This window comes from Ceratotherium simum, chromosome 5 (assembly GCF_057802395.1).
Source record: "Ceratotherium simum simum isolate JZ-2026a chromosome 5, ASM5780239v1, whole genome shotgun sequence".
In the NCBI taxonomy this organism is placed as follows: Eukaryota; Metazoa; Chordata; class Mammalia; order Perissodactyla; family Rhinocerotidae; genus Ceratotherium; species Ceratotherium simum.
This window is the reverse complement of record NC_141904.1, coordinates 10033553-10055853: the sequence shown is the minus strand read 5'-3', so window position 1 is coordinate 10055853 and position 22301 is coordinate 10033553. Positions and strand designations below refer to the sequence as shown.

Genomic DNA, 22301 nt, shown 5'->3' with positions numbered 1-22301 from the left:
AAGGCAATACTTCATGTGTTACAACTCGTGTGATTATCAAAGAACAAAACATGGATATATAGGCTTCTCAGATTTTGTGTGGAATAATGAGTCAAAAGCATTTGCTTTTCATATGTTATTGGCATCCTTAGTTTAATAACAGGTCTAATAATCACAGCCATTTTTCAGAAGACTTTGGATAAATACAGATAGATATTATCTTAGGATATATGAATTCAGACTTCTAAAATATAATTAAAAATGTTGCATAAATATCAAGAGTATATCAAAATAAAATGCAATCAATTTAAAAAATAACTGGAAAGTGTGAAAGATTTATACTCTAGAAGTTCAAGTGGAAGATTTTCTATGGATTCACATAATTTTCAGATTACCTGGTCTTGTTAGAATGATATTTGTAAAGAACACTCAGGTTTACAATGATAACACATGTCAATTGTAATTCATTTCAAATGAAACAAATGTCATGTTTTACATAAAACGTTAGCTCTTTAGTTTTAGTGTAGAAATTCAAATTCCTGAATGGAAACAAATATGCTGCGCCCAAGATTTTCAATTCTATGTCTCATAGTAATTGCACCTGTAACTATAGAGTACAATATAAAATTATATTTTTAAAATTCATGTAAACCAATAGAAATTTCATTTCTGTTATACAATGTTTTTTTTTTAAATTATGGCTTGATATTTAAAGATGTCAAAATATAAAACTTAAATAGTTAAAAACATAATTCTTATACAAATATAGAGTGAATCAAAGGTATATTCAAGTCGTTAAAGAGGGAACCAGCAGGATGGCAAAGATGGGTCCAAGGAGGATTCAAAGAAGAATGCTGAAATAAGAGTGATAAATTAGGTGAAAAACAGAAAGAACAACAAAGCTTTAATCTTTGGGGTTGTGTTTTCTACAGGGCAGAAATTATTAACATCTCTACTAGATCCAAATCATTTGCAACTTATCAATTTCCTACAAGCTAATAACTAACTTTACGGAGTCTGAAACCTTAATGAATGGTAAATTGTAAGTCAAGCAAGGCATAATCCCCTGACTCCTATTAGCCAGTGTCCCAGGGTGACAATGAAAGGACACACAGTCATCCTTTGCCTTATTTCCATCTATTGGATAAATTTCTCCTAACAAGCGTTTAAAACAGCAACAACAACCGAAAAAACCCTCAAACTTGCAATGAATGCTTTGGAAATATAAGTGAGATAAAATATGAATATTTTCTTAAAGAAGAGGGAGGTAATTAGATCACTCCCTTCCCAATTTCCTAGAACTGAAGTCTTTGCTATTTGCAGATTTTACACTGACGTCCTTTCTCCCTTCCTCCCTCTCTTTTTATTCACTTTCAGAGGCTGGCCTCAGGCTCAAGCCTATGATCAATTTCTTGGCTTGTTGCTGGTCTTTATCAGGCCAAATATAACTTTTTATTTTTGAGCTTAAGACTCTGCTAGTAAAAAAATAAGAATTATTTTATAATTTTTCTTTATTTTCATACACAGACTTTCAGTGTCATCCTGTCTTTCTGGTTAAAAAATCAACTGTTATATTCAATCAAAATATTCTAGTATAGATACAACATATTTTATACTTTTTAACCATATGCATTTAAAAATAGAAATTTTATATGGTAAATTGTATTTGGAGTGCTCCTTTCCAAAGAGACAGTTCTTAAGATTCTTAAAAAACTCTCAACATCATTTGTAATTCAACATGTTTGTGTGTGTAACTATCTAAGCAGGTTTTTTTTTGTGTGAGGAAGATCGGCCCTGAGCTAACATCTGCCAATCCTCCTCTTTTTGCTGAGGAAGACTGGCCCTGGGCTAACATCCATGCCCAGCTTCCTCCACTTTACATGGGACACCGCCACAGCATGGCTTGCCAAGCGGTGCATCGGTGAGCGCCCAGGATCCAAACCGGCGGACCCCAGGCCGCTGCAGTGAAGCGCGCACACTTAACTGCTTGCACCACTGGGCCGGCCCCTAAGCAGGTTTTTATTTATTAATTTTTTAGGATAACACATTCTTTCATCTATAAAAAAGAGATTACATTACAACCTAACACAGAGTTGCTGACAATTATACCTGTTTGGATTTCAACATCTACTCACCGCTTCCTGCTAGACTAATAATTTTTCTATTCCATTGTCCTTTCTAATTTAGGCTTACTTAAGGAGAGAGGTTATTTTGATCTACTTCCTATCACTTAAAAGTGAAGGAATGGACCATAGAGGAATTAATTTCTGAAAAATAGACTTTTCCTTGGGATCAGTCTTTGTTCCATGTACTATAAGTGGAGTGGCCACCACTAACCATTATTTCTAAGGTGTGACCTCCTCAGCATTTAGGAACTTCAATGATAATATTTTGACCGTTTAATCTTATGTTGAAGTAATTGTATAGAAACTTTCCTGGCATCCTTGAGGAAGGAAATCTGGAAGCTAGTAAGGGCTCACTGCATGGGTGGTTATAAGTCTAGGAACAAAGTATAAAGGTTATTGAGGTTATTGGGAACTCCTTTATCGATGCCAGATGTTTCACAGGAGTCCATGTTCCCTAACAGTCTGATGGAGGGACCTGGGCCTGTATCCCCTCTAATATTAGGATTAGGACTGATAAATAAATGACAAGCAATAGGATATATTGGAGTATATGAGGAAGCCATTTGGTTTAAAACTAATTTGGCCTGACCTTGTTTTTCCAAAAAGGCCTGACGTGGCTGTGAGCATGCGTTGTATATCTGCTTTAAGTATTTACTATGTCCCAAAGACAAGAACAACGTCCTTAAAGGTAAAGTAACTTACCCCACAATGGCATTTCCTTAAGGATAAGCATCTCTCCCTAGGCTAGGGATTGATTACTGACCTGCTATGACCACCCAGCTGGAGACCACAGACCTACTACCTGAGCTGTCCATCAATTGTGTGTGAAATCCTGTGCCAGCAAATCTGTCTTGTGACTATTGTAAAAGGGATATTCCAATCATATGTGATACATGCTCTTTGACAGTATATAACCACTCTGTACACCCCCACTTCTTTGGAGTGCTCCATTCTTTTGCAAAAAGACTCTCACACACTATATAGTCCTCAGATCTGGCTCATAATAAGCTCATCCCAATTTTGATTTACAGATTGGTTATGGATTATTTGCATCTACAAGACTTTTGCTCCTGGAACCTTTTAACAGATACTTTTACAAGGCTTGTCCCCAAATTCTCTCTCTGTCTCTGTCTCTCTGCATTTCCTCTCTATACTTAGTAAGGTTTGCAACCTCTCCTGGGCAACTGAGGGGAGTAAATTAAAATTTGGCTTTCTTTTGTATGCTTCTTCTTCCCGTGGATACTAGACTCCATCTAGCCAGGATGGAATTTTTCTATTAGAAAAATAATTTCTATTTTCTGTTAGATGATTCAGGCCATGATGGTCCTAGAATTTATCAAGGGGATATCTTGGATCATTTCTAGTACACCAAATTATCCAGAATGGAGTCCATTTAGTTGAAAGTAACTGAGCAGGAGTGAGGCTTCACTTTCCTGACTCTTGGACAGAGGAGCACTCATAAAAAGTGGATCTTGGGGCCCGCCCAGTGGCATAGCAGTTGAATTGGCATGCTCTGCTTCAGCAGCCCAGGGTTCAGGGGTTCGGATCCCGGGCACGGATTGACACACCGCTTGTTAAGCCATGCTGCGGCGGCATCCCATATCAAGTAGAGGAAGATGGGCACGGATGTAAGCCCAGGGCCAGTCTTCCTCAGCAAAAAGAGGAGGATTGGCACCGGTTGTTAGCTCAAGGCTAATTTTCCTCGCACACACACAGAAGTGGATTTTTTCTAGGCATGAAAATAGGCTACCTAGAAAAAATGATTTATGGAATCTTTACAGAAAATATGTTTAGTGGTGGGGAGGGATAATGGAGGATAAACAGAACAAGCAAACACAGAAGACAGGTTCAGTATGATTCCTCCTTCAAATGCTGAAAGGCTTTTGAACTGAAAACTACTCAGGGAAGGTCTTCTGGAAGTAGGACATTATGAGATTTTTCCTGTAGCCCATCTTTTCTTTTTTAGGATCTGTTCTATTCCAAGTTCAGCCAAGACTACACCAAAATGTGGTGAGGAAAGACTAGCATAGCATTTGTCACTTTGGAGGACAAAATGATGGGTCAATCATTTCAGCCAGAGACCAGGGACAAAAACACAATAGTTTTTAACACACCAATTTAAAAGCAATCAAAGTATTCATTTTGTAAATTTAGGAGATAGCAGTAAAAAAGGTCAAATACACATTTGAAAAGAAATTCAAATAAACATTTTAAAAACAAGGGGTATTACAGTAAACAAACATTTGACATAAAAGAGTGTCAAATGCTGCTTCAAGAGAACAAGAAAGGTGTGACCTTGAAGGGGTCATGTCATGTAATATATTCAAGGTGGTCAATACCTTAAGGATATTTTTATTATGGGAATTTCTACCTTTTAGAATACAGGATATAATAAAGCTCTGAGGATTAAGGAGGGCTTCTTTCATCATCATCACTGATTGGCAGTGAGACCTTCGGCAAGTTATGTAACCTTTCTGTGCTTCTGTGTCTTCATCTGTGGTATATAGCTCTGCATATCCTAGAGAGTTCAGAGAGACTGCATGAGTTTCTAGGCAAGTGAAGCTTAGAGCAGTGTCTGACATATAGTAAGCGATCAATAAATGTTAGCTTTTACTATTTCGAAGGTTCACTTTGACATGGACACAAATGGTGTCTCACTTCTAGTGGACCAACCAATGCTCTGGTGCGGTCAGGCAGCAAGGTTATCTGGGAAGTGGGGAGGACCCAGAACCCAATACAGCAGTAGGCTTAGAGCGTTGGCCTTGCTGTCTTTTTATACTGACTTCATTCAAGGTTGGCGGAATCTGTGTAATCATTTAGTCCAGGTAAACACCGTTGAACACCATTTATTTCACTTATGAAAATTATTTTCTAAACTTCCACTGTGTTAATTAATAAACATTCTGATGCAGCTTTCAATAATGGCAGTTGAAGTGCTTACTAGACACCTCTGTTGTGTGGATTTCTGGGGATCTTCCAATCACTAACAAGCCACCCTGGGGATATAGATTCAAGTTAGTTTACACATATGTCATTAGTATTTATACTCAAAAATTGCCGCACAGATAATTTGACCTCTCAATAAGTGTGGAGTGAAGTTAAAGACACAAATCAACTCTGACCCCAGGATTACCTGTTAGATTCCTCTATCACACCGGACTATACTGGAATGTTTATAAAGCAGAGCCCGCATTTAATATTTTTACCCTTTTTCTCCTTACCAATACAGCTGCATTGATTTAACTTAGGCATCAGGTTGGTATTCATAAAGTAAAATATTATTACAGAAGATAGTTTATGTGCTAGGAAATCAATCATATAAGCCCTGTGAAGAATTCTAAATCTCATTATATCCAAGTTACAGTTTTTCAAATTTGTGCAGAGAATTCTCTTAAAGGGAATGATTAGGGAAAAACTGGAGGAAACTGTGGTGTGATGCAAATAGAAGTATTCCTTTTCTGAGAAAAGAGACTTTGAGATGGCAGCTTTGAAAATATAGAAGCATAAATTCACAGAATATGCTTTCCTTGTTTAAAATACTTTCTGAAGGTGAAACATGCATGAAAATTTTTTAAGAGATTGAAGTGAAAAAATATTGATGCAAAAAATAAAGAATCATAAAATTGAAAAAATTTAGGGGCTGGCCTGATGGCGTAGCGGTTAAGTTTCCACGCTCCGCTGTGGCGGCCCAGGGTTCACAGGTTCAAATCCCTGCCACACACCGACGCATGCTGTGGCGGTGTCCCATATAAAGCAGAGGAAGATGGGCACAGATGTTAGCCCAGGGCCGATCTTCCTTAGCAAAAAGAGGAGGATTGGCAACGGATGTCAGCTCAGGGCTAATCTTCCTCAAAAAAAAAAAACTAATATAATTTTTATTTTAAAACTGTTTTAGATTTACAGAAAAAATTGTGAAGATGGTACAGAATAGTTCCAATATAATCCCACACCCAGTTTCCCCTATTATTAATATCTTACACTAGTATGATACATCTGTTATAATTGATGAACTAATTTTGATAGATTATTATTAATTAAAGCCCATTCTTTATTCAGATTATCTCAGTTTTTAACCTGATGTTCTTTTTCTGTTCCAGAATGCTACATTTTTTTTTTTTTTTTTTTATGAGGAAGGTCAGCCCTGAGCTAACATACATGCCAATCCTCCTCTTTTTGCTCAGGAAGATTGGCCCTGAGCTAACATCTGTGGCCATCTTCCTCCACTTTATATGGGACGCCGCCACAGCATGGCATGACAAGTGGTGCCTCGGTGCGCGCCTAGGATCCCAACCCGGGCCGCCAGCAGCAGAGCACGCACACTTAAACGCTAAGCCACAGGGCCGGCCCCTCCAGGATGCTACATTACATTTAGTTATCATATCCCCTTTAGGCTCCTCTTAGATATGACAGTTTCTCAGACTTCCCTTGTTTTTGATGACCTTGATGGTTTTAAGTAGGACAAATCAGGTATTTTGTAGAATGCCTCTCAAATTGGATTTGTCTGAAGTTTTTCTTATGATTAGACTGGGGCTGTGGGTTTGGGGAGGAAGACCACAGAGGTGAAGCACCATTTCATCACCTCGTATCAAGGGTGCACACTATCAACGTGACTTATCACTGTTGATGCTGACCATGATTGCCTGGCTGACTGAGGTGGTGCTGTCAGGTTCCTCCACTGTCAGGTCATGCTTTTTTCCCCCTTTCCATGCTGTACTTTTTGGCAGGAAGTCATTATGCACAGACTACATTTAAGGAATGGGGAGAGAATCTTAAACTCTAACACTATAAATGTAATGCAGAAAACCAGGAAAATGTACCTATATACACCATTTGGTAGCTGACTTTTTCCACCTATGAATATATTGTGAAAATATTTTCGTGCCAAAAATTTTTTCTCCAACGCGATGGCAACAGCTGCAGTTATTCCATGGTGCTAATATACCATCATCAAGTCAGCTGTCTGTTGTTGGCCATGTGAGTACAGACTCTTGGAACAGTAAAGCCCAAGGATGTGGGTGTGCGAGCCTCACAACCAAGGGCTTAGTGCAGAGCAACTGGGGAGAAGGCTGTGTGTTAGCATTAATTTTTTTGAGTCTCCATTGTGCTGTGATGCAGAGAAGGTCACCTATTTCCTAATTCTATCTTCTACTTTTATGGGGAAAAACATACTAGACAACAAGTTAACAGATAGAATTTATTTAATACATTTCAAGATGTTTCACAGATGCAGAGCGGATAGAGGCTAATCTCCAACATTGTCAGGAAAATTATTTGAAACTTGGAAATAGGTAAAAGAGATTACTAGGTGTTCTTTCAGTGCGGTGCTGGGCTTCTGTTGACTGGACCGTTTACAGCTCTGTAGCACAGAGGTTAACTTGTAGATTTTTGTCAAATAGATATGGAAATAGTTTCTGTCTAGTAGAACAGATAACCTCAGTTGTTGGTCATTAAGCAGTTTTAAATCTAACCCAATAATCTTATTCTAACGTTTTCTTGTTAAATTGCCTACATTGACCTTTTCAAAAGCTCTTTGGACCTGTTTTGGCATCTTACCAGTTCTCTCATTAAATAATGAGTTAAATAAAATCTTTAACGTGTTCATTCATTCTATATTTGCTTAAGAGCCATAATTTGCCTTTTTGAAATTATATTTTAACAATATCATATAATGAAAGTTGTTTATATTTACATTTCAGCACTACTTTAAGATCCTGAAATGTGTTTAGATTATGATGTTTTAGCAGAATAGTATTTGCTTTTCATGCAATTTTCTACATAATTTTATAGCATGATATTGTCTGACACATTCTAGTTTAATGAATACTTTCTCATTGAAAAACTGTTAACCTGATTATACTTAACCAGAATTTTCATTCCCTACATATTTGTGAAAATATGACTTTAGTATAATTAGAAAATGCAGCTGGAATAAACTCCAAATACTAAAATTATTAGGAAAATCTTGACAACATTGTTGGATCTGATTTCTATATTGGGTTTGGCTTTACTCAGGAGTTAGCAAACTATGGTCCATGCGTCAAATCTGGACTGTCACCTGTTTTAGTTAATAAAGTTTTATTGGCTCACTGTCATTGTCATTCTTCTATATATTGCCTATGGCTGCTTTTTTGTGCTACAACTGCAGAATTGGGTAGTTGCAACAGAGATCATCTGTCCCGCAAAGCCTGAAATATTTACTATCTGGCTTCTAGCAGAAAGAGTCTGTTGAACTCTCTCTTTACCTATCTAGGATATGGCTTTCCATGCACTTAGGTGATGTTCTACTTTACTAACAGATAGAGGACATTGAACAGCAAATTACCCTATAATAGCAATAGCTATTTTTCCGTTTTTCAATGGAAATAGTTTAAAAAATTTAACCCACCTCTAATATTTTATTGACCAACATACATATTTATTATATTTATTGAATAAATATACTTCTATCTTCTCATTCGTGAGCTAGTCTTATGTAATCAAGCTTTCTAAAATATTTGCATTATACTGTTGACAATTGGTTCTGAGTCATAATGTATTTTAAAAGTTCAGTCTGGCAAATAATTGCTTGCCTTGGGCATATAATGGCCTTTGCTGAGTGAGGAGTAAAGAATATTTCTGTCATTTTATTCTAGGCCCACTTTCTGATGAAATGATATAAGGTAAGACATTTTTGGTAATAATCGTAAAGCTCCGTTTTGGTATGTGTGGTTTTGAGACCAGATTTTATGTTAGTGCAAGAATAGAAGAGAAATAGATGTTTTCATATTGCATATAGAACATCTTTTACTTCATGAATTGGTAATTTTCAGAAAGGAAAACTTTGGGCATTATATGATTAAGAGAAGGAAATTCTGAAAATGCCGTGTCCTTAAAATCCAGATAATACCGATGATAGCTTGATTAGTTTCAAAATTCCTTAAGACAATCTCTGTTTACAATTCCTTCTTCCAGTTTTTTGCCTTTTTTTACATTCATAAGTGGATCTGTTGGCGCTTGTCCTTTAATCTATTGAAATGTTCCCATTCTCAGTTCTGGGTTATGTGTCTTTCAACAATCACCGGGGGTTTCCTGGTTTCCGCCAAGGGGTTGAGTTGTGTTTATAGGTCAAGTAAACAAGAGGACAACAGGGAAAGGACCTGGCTGTTATCCTCTTTCTTTCTGTCTGATCAGAACCCTGAACATGACAGACACCTAACGCGCGCTTATTAACGATGATGGCACCTGCAAGCAACTCATGCTTGTCAGAGGCTGCTCCTGACTCTGGGATTCTGTTTCCCAGCTGCTAGGGAGTCAACAAGGCTGCAGGCTTCCAGGGCTCTCCACCACAGAGCTATCTTTCCAGCCTCCAAGGTCACTGAGGAATCCATCACAATAGATTTCTAATTTGCATTAGCTCCATTGTTCCTTGTTTTCACATCCCACAAAGGCTGGTGGTGGGAGGCTAAGAGGCCATCCCAGAATTCTAGCTCTAAATCTAGGATTTAGAGAGTTAGTTGGATTTATATAACTTCCTAGTACATGCTTGCTGTGTATGCTCCATAACTAATGATTTCCTGCTTGTTCCTTCCAAGCCAGATCCTTGAAGTTAGCTGGGAGTCTTCCTGCTGATTAAAATCACCAAGATCACTGGGATTTTGTGAGACTGAGCATGCCAACTTTTAAAGCTGTTCAGCTTTAGACATACTCAAAGTTATGGGAGTAACCTCACATTGTTCTACCTTGCCCAGTGTATGCCATTTCAGACGGAGATTTTTAGACTCAACTTGTTTTGTATTCAAGGAGAAGGAAATGGTGAGTTCCAAAATTGGAAATGCTAGGAAACACTTCACGTGCCTTTAGGAGTTCAAGAGAGGAGGCTTTTGTTCTGTGCCTGTCAATACTCTGGTCTGCTGACACTGGGATGTGGCTGAGTTCATCCTGTCACTGTTGTAAAATCAGATCCTATTTTTGTTTGCCTAATTGGGAAAGTGAGGCAACGCTTTTCTAAGCAATGGTTGAAAAAATCATTAGGATAATTAGGATAATCTTTGTTTAAAGAAGCAAATATAGCAGCTGTAATCAGAATCATGCTAGTGGGTTAAGGAGGAAATCCTAGTCAAATATTCTCCTTTCTCTGTTCTCCTTCTGGTAATCCTCTTATTTTTTACTGCCTAATGATATGGTTCACTTCTTGTTAACTTGACCTGTCCTTTCTGTTTCTATTGACAGTTAACCTATGAGAGAGACAGGGTACCTTCATCCAGCTTATAGAAGACTCAACCTTCAACTCTGCTTCAAAACATTTCTCAGGGACAAATACATCCAAAATTGGGGGCTGGTGGTTCTTCTGTGTTGGTACAAGATCATGCAGTCTTTAAAATTTTCAACTTTGAAATCCCTTCTCTTTCACATCCATGAACATGTATGTTAATGGAGTTTAAAATAATGGCCATAAAGTAATCTGAATGTTATGTTGTAAATGATACTTGAACTTGAATATAACAAAACCCGAATTAAACAAGAAGCAAAAAAGGAATGACAGGTAATTTTCTAAAGTCAATGATACAGGCCAGCCCTAAATTGAAGGTTATTCAGATAAGGAGAACTTGGCAGGTTTGCAGACACTGTGTTTGAGTTTTGTTCCTGTCGGAGAACTCTCTGAAAGGTGCCAAGTTTAATGGAATTTAGATAAAGACATTCTTGTGTTAGCTGAAAGTTGAACATTCTTCTGTGTCTGATTCATCCCTGTAATATTGCCAAGTCTGATAGGATTTCAGAAGCGCTTCAACATTTTTAACAGTCTCAGTTTCTGAGTAAGCTGTTACAGCATCTCAACCTGGGGCTTAGGAGAAGGAATCATAGTCACTCCAGGCAAGTGAACTTGAGAGGTGCCAAATAATGGAAATTTCCAGTATGATAACATTTAAGAGCAAAAGTGAATCAGCCAACACAGGTGAATTTAGGTAGCTTCACTGGGTTGGGATTTAAGAAGTCCAGAGAAAGCCCCCACCCTTGCTCTAGAATCTTTTTCTCACTGCCCTGGGATCAGTTAGAGATTTGTAAAATAGGGCATACCTCATAAAGCAGCTATTAATATTTCATGTGAAGCAGTTGACTAGCTTTCTCTTGCAGTGTTGCAGCCGGCTGAGGGCAGGCCCCTGTAGGAATCACACAAAAGACGGACTAGGAGCAATGAGGGACTGACGTGGGGCAGTACTGGGAGGCACCTTGGGCAGGTTACTGCAGTGCTGAGTGGGTGCTTTGGAGAAAAGGAAAACTGAAAAAGTATGAGGGGAAGAGTTCAAAAGGCACACTGTCTGGATCCTTGGTACTCAAATGTGGTCTGTGTGGACCAGCGGTAACAGCAGCCCCTGGGAGCGTGTCAGAAATGCAAGACCCAGACCTGCTGGGTCAGAATGAGCATCTAACCAGATCCCCGTGTAATGCATAACACACTGAGGTCTGAGAAGCACTGGTCTTGTGTGCTGCTTTTGTCAAGGGCCTGTTCAAGCAAAATGGGGTTCTGTGTGCTCCAAGGTCACTGACGGACTTTCAGGATGACCTCTCAGGCACAGGGATTCACCAGCCAAATGGACAATCAGATTCACTTCTCAGCAATGTCATTTCTCTTAGCAGCAATTTTAGCAGAGAGAAAGGAAATTAAACCTGGTGTATTGCTATGGATGAAGGTGTCTTTGAACTGCCAGAAAGAAGAGTCAATACCTGTTAGGGATCAAATCATGTCCTAGGAGTTGAATAATGGTTATGAAGAGGCAGGAATTTGCAATACTAGGAAATTTAGAGGTGAATGTGACAGAGCGCAAGTCTTTATCATCATAAAGCCTTAGGAAGGTTATTTTAATAGTTTTTAGGTTTTATAGGAGATGGGGAGAGTTTTGTATCAGGAATAATTTTTTAAATGTGAAGGAAAAGCTAGTTTTTAAAAGACCATTTTCAATACCAAGACACAATGTTAGAGACAGCTTAAGAGTACTATGTTTCTGGGTGACAGATTCTGATGGGGGAGGTGAGACCATTCTTGGTAAGGCTGGCAGCAGAGCCAGGTAAGGAGAGAGCAGATGTTTACTGGGAATAGCCGAAGAAGAGGGAGCTACCAGTAAGCATTAGGGAAATGCCACCATCAACCGGATTCACGTTGGAGATCATGGAGCTGGTATTTTTTATCAGGGACCCTGCTAGATATGTTAATAATAGTAACATAACCTTTTCTTACCCTCCAGTTGTTCAAGTAAGGCAACCATAGTACAAGCCAGCATATGGTAAGTGCCATAATGAAGGCGCATGAGAATTTTGCTTTATCAGAAAAAATAAAAGAGTGACATTGGACAAGCAGAATGGAGGGAATTGAAATGAGAGTTAGTGGGTGTTTTGTTTGTACTTGGGTACTTGGGATATGTAATTTAGAACCTGGCAGTGCATTTTTCTCAATATTTGGCTCTCTTTTGAGTCCTACGAGAACTTTCTAGATTGCTACCCAACACCTATCAACAAATTGGCTTGCCAAAAACACCAGGTGCTGTAACACGAAAATTCCTCTTTTGCTTTGATTCCTTGTTGTGTGTTCGTTGTGGAGGTTTAATAATATGATTCTTAAATGTTTGAATGCTTTGCGTATTGTTTAATTTTAGCATGATCAATGAAAATAAAATTAGCAACTCTCCCCCATATTATACTTAGTCAGTTGATTAATTGATTTGAGGCTTATTACACTAAGTTGCCAATAAAAATAGTTGTTTGAGAGCAGAGCTGACCTCTGGCAACTTTTAGAAATTGATGAAGCTTTGCAGCCTCATCCCTATTACTTGGGACTCTTGCGGAGCCTCTAGATCCACAAAGCCTCCTAAGCTCATGTATTCCATTTACATGAAAAATCTTTGACCATTGCTTCGTTTACATCCAGACTTTCTTGTGCTATGATCCATTGCCGTTTTCTTAGCCACACTCACTCTCTCCTCTCCATCATCAAAACCTAGCTGTTTTGTGTTTCATTTCTGTTAGTTTCAGATTAATTTTTTCTGATTTTATAAACTAAGATAGTATGATAACTACTATTATTAATGTTTTTCCTTTCAGATAGCATAATTACATTTAAATAGTATCATTTATATGTTTAAAGGAGCAAGTACAGTGGGAATTTCAGGCACAACTAGAGAAAAGCCTTCAGCAAGTTACTTCATGTGGGGATTTCCTACACCAGAAGTAGCAAAATGGTGGCTGGAGAGGGGCCACAAATATTTTTCATTTGTTTATTGGTTTAAACTTCAGAGTTGTTTTTTTTTTAAAACATTGGTTGCTAATATACATAAATCTGAATTTCTGGCTTCTCTTGATGAATTTGAAGCACTGGTTTCACCTGGTTCACATTGTCTCCTGGCAAAGACGGCTGGTGCTGAGTGGCAGCTTCATTCTTTGGGTCATGTCCTCTTACTGTGAAATGCAGTTCTACTTTTCTCATACTCTCCACCTTCTTGACCCTGGTGGGCATTTGTGTTTGGAAATTCTGGTCCAGTTGGTCTGTGTACAGACCTGGCCTAGATTTAGGCAGTGTGGGGGAATTTCCCAAAATGTGTCCTTTGGCTTGCTTAGTTTTAAGAACAAAAGACTCAGAAAGAAACTTTGACCTCCCCCTAAGTGCCTAAAAGAATTTAAGATAGAAGGCCTGTTCCAGGAAGGAGCTAATACCATAAGATAACTATAGTATAATATGAACTAGATGTGATAGACAGAACCTAGCAAGGCCCGTTTGATCAAAGGCCTCCCCATGTCACCTTGTCCTTGCAAGGTATGGCAAACACTTATTTACCAAACATTTGCTTTTCCTTCTCCATGTGAAATTCCTTCCCCCTCTTTGAATTCCAAAATCACTACCCCCAACATCTTCTTTCGTCTTCAGTTGAAGTTGGTATTTATGGTGGTGGCTTTGGCCATTTTGGTGAGTTACTCAGTTTTCCTGGATTTCACCCAAGTATACATGTTATTACACTTTGTTTGATTTTCTCCTCTTATTCTGTCTCATGTCAGTTTAATTCTTAGACCAGCCAGAAGGACATAGAGGGTAGAGGAATAGTTCTTCCTCCCCTACAGGAGCAAGTAAAACTAAAGAATAAATGAAATATTCTGTTTCTTTGACATCAAACTAAAGTTTTAAATATCTATCAGCTCTTGAATAATAAGAAAAAAATACTTTTGGATTTAATAAATTGGCAAAGTGTTTTAAAATCACAGATAAGTTCTTGTATTACTATCATTGAAATTAACCATTAGGAAGAAAATAAGCAATTTTGTCTGTTGACAGGATGATCATACTTTGCAGATATATTTTCAGAGGCCTATTGGAAACTGAGCCCATAGTAATAGAAGAAGATGCTGAGTGAACTATCTTAACAAAGCTTCTGCTAACAGCCCACTTAAATGAAAATTTCCAAAAATCTAAAAGTTGGGAGTAGCATTTAGCAAAACTAAAATCTGTCAACATGGAAGGTAGAGTTTTAATCTCTCTCAAGAATTGAGGCAGAAAATCAAGTAGAACTAAAAAGTAATAGACTTTTAATAAGGGAGGCAGTAAGATTACCAAGCAAGATGTTCTAACACATTACAAACTTAGGTGCGTTAATGCATGCTTTCCCTTAAAAAGTTGGTTTTCTTTATTAGCCTGTGTGATTAAAGTTATTATAAAACAGATGAACATATAACTGTGAATTTTTTTAAATTCTTTGTTTCAATGCAAAATTTCTTTTGAAGCAAATAAAGCAGATAAAAAGACAACCTTAGTTTAAGGTTGATTGAAGTAGAACCAGGGTATTTCTGTTGTAATAAGTAGTGCTAGAGAACTTTTGAGGGCACATGGCTGGATGGAAAAATGCATATGAATGTGCTCAAAAAGTGTGGTGTTTGTAAATCCTTGTTAATCTCAGAAACAAAATGTTGGTTTTTCTCATCTCAAAATTTGTCTTGTATGCCTACAGTAACTTTTGCCACCAGGTGTTTAATGTTTCTCCAATCCAGAAATGAAGAGGCAGCCATCTCTTCGAGGGAAGTGTATGTGTGTGTGTTGTGGGGGCAGTGCAATTATTTCTGTCTGTTTTCTGTAGCTGCTTTATTATACATGTTTTTGCAAGTAGGTATTGTCTTTTATTACAAACTTGCAAATTCTGATTTTGAAAGCATGGCGACATTGTGAGAAACAGAGTTTGTTTTTTAAGCAGAGTGACTTGCCCCAGGCCAGAAACTCAATGACCCATTCAAAACCTACTCTATTGCTCTTTTGTTTTTTAGCTGGAAGCTTTTATCTAGATCTCTAAGCCTCAAAGCCTCATTTTGATAGGTGCTGGATTTGAACATTGAGTTTTGAAACCAGGAGCCTAGATCAATTATTGCCCTTTTCTTTCTGTGGTTGTTTGTTAGTTTCATTTATACCACTTTAGAAACAAAGAGATACAGATATTTACCTCTTGGGAGGGAGTTTTTGGTCTCTTTTTCATCCAGCTAGCAGTTTCAGCAGCAGAATCAGCTGAAGCAGCAGAATCAGCTGAAGAAATAGAGATGCAGGTGTCTCGACTGTAGAAGTGAGGCTTGCTCATTCACTCTATACCCCTGCAACTCTTTCCGCGGCATTCAGAGACGTGTGAGGGAGGGGCTGGCCTTCCTGCACCTAGGGTTTGGTACTTATAAGAAACCTTGGAGATCACTTCTTTTCTAGAATTCCCTCCTGATTGTCCCATGGGTTATTCATTCTCTCCCATCTTTTCCCTATAACCTAAGTTTATTTTGTGTGTTAAAATTAAATACAAAATGGAGACCAGACTTGAGAATTCCCTGAGCAGACAAAACCATTTAAGCCAAGTGAGCAAAACTAAGTCTAGCTTGTTTCATGAACACAAGCAAGACTTAACTTTTAAATGACTCTGACAATCATAAAAGAAACTTAAGTCATCTTGTCACCTACTAGGCACCTTGAGAAACTCAAGGGTGGGTTTGGAAGCAATTAACTGTTTCTCCAAGTTGTTTTTTCTTTTGTATGCTAAGGAGCTGTAACCACCAACTATCCTGAAACTGACCAAGCCTCTCCACAAGAGCTATGCCCATAACCTTTGCCTTACCTTTAATGCAAAGATCTCTCCAGGAGGAGCTTAGGCCTCATTATGTGGAAGCATGTGCTCCAGCTGAGCCTGTGCAAGGGAATACCCGCCTCTCCCTTTTGAATATTCATTCCCCCCCCCAATCAAAATAAAGATTCCTGCTTCCCTTTGTTAGGGGACACCATGACTTTGGAAATGATTCCTCATGGCCTCCTATTTGCTGCAGATGCACTTTACTTTGTCAGACAATTTCCACTGGTGTAGAGTCTTATTTAACTCACCAGGAGGCGAGCCCACTTGGTTTGGTAACAATCTTCCTAAAAATGATATGAGATAATCACTTTTTTTTTTTTTTTTTGTGAGGAGGACCAGCCCTGAGCTAACATCTGATGCCAATCCTCCTCTTTTTTGCTGAGGAAGACTGGCCCTGGGCTAACATCCGTGCCCATCTTCCTCTACTTTATATGGGACGCCGCCACAGCATGGTTTAACAAATGGTGTGTCCATGCGCAGCTGGGATCCAAACCGGCGGAACCCCAGGACGCTGCAGCAGAGCACGCGCACTTATCAGCTTGCGCCACCGGGCCAGCCCTGAGATAATCACTTTTAACCAGTCCCCTGCTGTCTGGAAACCTTCACTGTAATAACCAATTATTGTAAAGGGTAAATAACTTCATTATTTTCACTATATAAGCCATCCTGTAACTCCGTGCCAGTGAGCGTCATATCAGTCTTTGAATTTGATAGCTCCCAATTCAAGAACTGTTCTTATATGCACAGTAAACTCTTACTAAATACTACTTATTGATTTGGTGGTTTTAATTTTGCTATTTCTGGATTTTTGACATATGTAAAAAAAATTTGGATCAATATTTTCCACATTTGTTATTAAAAAGAATGTCTTGGATTGGTCAGACACATCATTTGAAACATATTTGAATTGTGAAAATTGGTTTTAATATTGCTAAAAATTCTAGGGACCTCAGAGGTGCATGGGCAGCCTCTTATTAAAATATGTATGTAATTTACAGTCTCTCCTCTATTAAAGTAATACACAGTTGTAGTAGAAATATTGAGAAAACTTTAAAAAACAAGAAAATAGAAATCATCCATAACTTCACGCAGAGATGAATTTGATATGTTGTCTTCAAATATATTTTATGTGATATTCTATATTTGTATTTTTTTACAAAATTTGAAATCAAGTTATATATTTTTGTATCCTGCTTTTTAAAAATTAACGTTTTATTGTGAAAAATTCCCTGTGTACTTATACATTCTTTAAAAAAATTTTGAATGACTGCAGCATTCTATTTATAGAAGAAATGTAATTTAATTACTTATTTTCAGTCATTTAGATTGTTTCCAATATTTTCCTATTATGATAATTCTGTGGTATCTTTTTACCTAATGTTTTCTGTACTCTAATAATTATTTCCTTAAAATAAATTCCTAGAAGTAGAGTGATTGAAACTGTTTCACTAAAATACCAATGACCTCCAGGTTGCAAAATTCCAAGAAGATTTTTCATTCTTGTATTTATCTGATTTCTCAGAAGTGTTGCATTGGGCTGGCCTGGTGGCATAGTGGTTAAGTTCACGTGCTCCACTATGGAGGCCCAGGGTTTGCAGGTTCAGATCCCAGGCGTGGAATTACAACACTGCTCATCAAGCCATCCTGTGGCAGCCTCCCACATACAAAGTAGAGGAAGACTGGCACAGATGTTAGCTCAGGGCCAATCTTCCTCACCAAACAAAAAAAGCTGTTGCATCCACAACACTTTATTTCCTCTGAAATTCAGTGACTTCAACAGCAACATCCTTTTGTCCCTCTATTCTCTTTTCTTAGCCTATCTTATCTACTCCCATGGCTTTAAATATAAACTCTATGTTAACAGTTCGCTAATTTCTATTTCCCATACAGATCTCTTTTCTGAACTGTCTTCTCCCATCTTCACTTTGGATGTCTCACAGGTTTGTCACACCTAACATCTTCAGGCCTGATCTCCTTATCCCCTTCCCAGCCTGTCCTCCTCTGGGGTTTGCCCCATCAGAGAGTGAGCAAGCATCTACCCAGTTGCATAGTTGATCACTGGCTCGTGCCAGAAACCTGTTCTTGAGCAAATACCTCACATCAAGGTCATGAATTCTATATCCAGAATAGATCCCAAGTCCATTTCCTCCTTCTAGTCATCATCTCATCCCATTACTACATTACGATAGTAAAACAATTGTTTGTAAAACAATTTAATGCTTGTTTCTCCCACCAGATCATAAGCTTTTTGATGGTGGGATTTTGTATGTCTTGTTCTCTCTGCAGAGAGAATTCTTCTGTAGCAGAATGTCTGACTTTTATTGGCACTCAGCAAATTTATCTTAGACAAATGAAATAATTTATATGGCAAAAGGACCTTTCAGAAAGGCTGTAACAACTTACATTCCCATTGGCCGTTTTTAGTGGCACTAGTCTTCCTGAAACCTTTATCAAGCTGATAGGAGAAAAATGATTATGCTTTATTTTAATTTACAGTTTTCATTATAATGAAAATTGCCCTTTTAAAGATATGTTTATTGACTATATTTATTCCTTTGTGAACTGTCATATCAAATTTTTGATGGCAATGTTTTCTTTCTATTAGCTGATATTGAGTTAATTATATGTTAAGAATACCAAATCATTTGTTAATATGTTATAGATATTTCTCCAGTTTGTCATCTGCCTTTTAATTTTTATTATGTTGTTCTGATATGCATAAAGTTTTAATTTTTATTATTAAATTCTATCAGTGATTTATTTTACATTTTTTTATCTTTGCTTTTATGCTTAGGAAGTTTTCATCTTCATATAAGAGATCAATCATCTATTTTTTTCTGGTTGGCTTAAATGAAGAAAAATACATATTTTATTCTTTTTGTCATATAGATTTTATTTTGGTGAATGGGGTGAGATAGGGTTCTAGTTTTATTATTTTTCTTATATATACATGTTAAAAGAAGAAAGGAATATTTTATATATTAAAATAATATTAAACACTAGGAACATAAAACTTAGAACTTTTTCTTTAATGAGTTAAAGAATATTTTTAATTTGCTATTAAATATTACTCTTCCTTTTATCACCCAAGTTGTTGTCCGTAGCTGGCTTTGATTAGGGTGGTGTGTGTGTGTGTGTGTGTGTGTGTGTGTGTGTGTGTGTGAGAGAGAGAGAGAGAGAGAATTCTATCTAGTCCTTCTGTCCTGGGTCCCTTACTATCTATTTGACATTGTTGGTGGAGTATGAATTCACAATGCCACCATTCCCCTGTGCTGCCCATTAATAATTTACTGTAGCTGGACGTAATGAGCATCTTTATTTTGAGTAGTGCTTCATGATATTCAAAGCACTTTTATGCCATTTTCTATTCAAATCTCAAATAATTCCTTGAGATTGACAGAGCAGGTATTATTAAATCCATTTTGTAGGTGAGGAAACAGACAAGAAAGTTCAGTTAGCGTGCTCTAATTAGCACAGCTAGTAGAGGGTGGGTCTGAGATTAGAATTTGGCTTTCTTTAATTCTCAGTCCAATATTGTTGTATTGTATGTGAGGAATTAAGATAGAACCTTATAATAATGACCTTCATTTTTGCTGTTGTTGTTGCTTTGTACTGTGAAATGAGATTGTTTACATTTCAAGTCCTGCTGATTTTGTGTAATTGAAGCATTTACTTTAAAAAAATGCTGATTTGAGATTGGGAACAATAGTCAAATTCACAGTAATGCATAAAAGATTACTCTAGTTCCTCTGGAATAGACTCTATATTTTCCAAATTTATTTTCCTTCTCAGCATTCTCACAAAATTGAATGGCTCTTGCCATTCACCGGGAACTACCGGGAGCCACAAATCTTGGCTCAAAGTCTATTATAGCAACAGGTTAAAGGTGGAGATTTTGGCCCCAAGCTCTGTCTCTTAAACTGAATATAGTCTTTTTAAACAATGAAATTAGTGTTCTCAACGAAAGGAAAATTATTCCGTATTTCTAATAATGCTGTTATTTCTTACACTTTTAATGACTTTTTTGCTCTGAACTTCTTGAATGGTAACCTTCATTTTTCTATATCTAGTGGGTCTTTTAATCTGGAGTTCTATTTGAACGATTGATCAGAGTGTTGGCAAGAGCTATAAAGCATTTATATTTTATTCTTGACTGGATTCTGGTTGAGAAATCGAATGGCACAGATGTTGAAAGACTAGCTTGCTGTAGACGTAATGAAGCAAAGCAAAATGAAATCTCCCAAGGATAAAAGTGTAATGTCCTTTACTTTTATCTTTTAGGTACAGGCTTGTGCCACATCTGACTTTCTTGCTGTGGGCAAAAAAGGAGCCAGGGTGAGTTTTTATGAAAAAGACCAAAGAGAAAAAAAAAAGTAAGGGTGTGGTAGAAAGGGAACTGAAATGCACCTCAGGTGCAATATCTGTGCCTTACTCATTACCAATATATTATTGCAGAAATTTTAGGTAACTTAGAAAAATATAATGAAGAGTATAAACATGGAAAATAACCCATAATTCTACCACTCAGAAATCAACATTCTTTTTCTGTTGTTATTTTCTTTTGGTCTTTGCTTTCTGTATTTTAAATACATTTAAAATATTTGAGGCAACCTTAAAGTTTTAACTTGGTTTTCTTTCTCTTGGTGTGATACGATGTTTCTGTTATGTGATAACCAACGTTCCTCTACAATATAAAAAGTGTACTGAACCAAGGCCAGGTAATTAACATGTAATACAAAACCACAGAACCTTGGAAAACAACTATAACCAAGAAATTCTTTGTGGTATCTGATTTCATTTGACCATTTTATGTACAGGTGCTCAAAAATGTTTGTTAAATGAATGTTGATTTCAATGAAAAAAAAAATAGGCTAAAGGAATAAGGAGCATTATTTTCACCTCTTTTCCCCCATTTATTATTTTGAGTTCTCTGAGAAGCAGATACCAAGGTGGGATTGGATTATAAGAAATTTATCAGAGAAAACACCTTTGCTTTATTCCCTTTGGGTTGCTATAACAGAATGCCATAGACTAGGTGGCTTATAAACAGCAGAAATTTATTTCTCATAGTTCTGGAGGCTAGAAGTCCAAGATCAAGATGCCAGCAGATTTGGTGTCTGGTGAGGACCCTACTTCCTGGTTCATAGACAACTGTCTTCTCACTCTGTCCTCACACAGTGGAAGGAGCTCTCTGGAGTCTCTTTTATAAGGGCACTAACCCCATTCATGAGGGCTCCACCCTCATGACCTAATCACCTTCCAAAGGCCCTACCTCCCACCATCATTTTGGGGGTTAAAATTACATCATATGAATTTTAGGGGGACACAAACATTTAATCTATAGCATTCCACCACTGTACCCCCCAAATTCATATCCATCTTGCATGCAAAACATTCATTCCATTTCAACAACCCCAGAAATCTTAACGTGTTCCAGCATCAACTCTAAAGCCTAAATCCCAAGTCTTGTCTAAATATTATCTAAATCAGATATGGGTGAGACTCAAGGTAAGATTCATCCTGAGGCAAAGTCTTCTCCAGCTGTTAACCTGTGAAAGCAGACAGGGTATGAGCTTCCAAAATACAATGGCAGGACAGGCGTAGGACAGACATTCCCATTTCAAAAGGGAGAAATAGAGAAGAAGAAAGGAGTGACGGGTCCCAGGTAAGTCCAAACTACATGGCAAACTCCAAGAGACCTTAAGGCTTGTGAATAATCCTCCTCGGTTCAATGCTCTGCCCTCCAGGCCCACTGTGGTGGCAACGTCACCCACATGGCTCAGTGGGATGGCCCTGCACTGGCTTTCTGCCTGGGACCCGGAGCTCTCCCAGGTTGGGGTCCTGAGCCAGAGTCTCTGGTGGACAGTCTCGTCATTTGAAACCCAGGTGGAGGCAGCCATGCCCCTCAGGCTCACACAGAGGCTGCCTAAATTTGCTGCCTGCATCCTCCAGAGGGGCAGCCAATGTAGCCCGTGCTGCACTGGGGCCACCAGAGCTGCACTGGGGTGGCCGAGGAGTGTGGCACTGGAATGCAGGGAGTGGGGCTTGTGACGGGAGGCAGCACTGGGCAGCGTGGGTTAACGTC

General features: G+C 37.9%; 1 long non-coding RNA gene across 1 annotated transcript; it reads right to left on the bottom strand.

The window, feature by feature from the left end:
- Positions 1-685: 685 nt before the first annotated feature.
- Positions 686-15722, bottom strand: LOC147916960 (uncharacterized). The gene is made up of 3 exons (XR_015552348.1): positions 15554-15722; positions 4477-4623; positions 686-833 (listed from the first exon to the last, which is right to left on the bottom strand). It is a non-coding gene; the product is annotated as an uncharacterized LOC147916960 (long non-coding RNA).
- Between the last annotated feature and the right edge of the window lie 6579 nt (positions 15723-22301).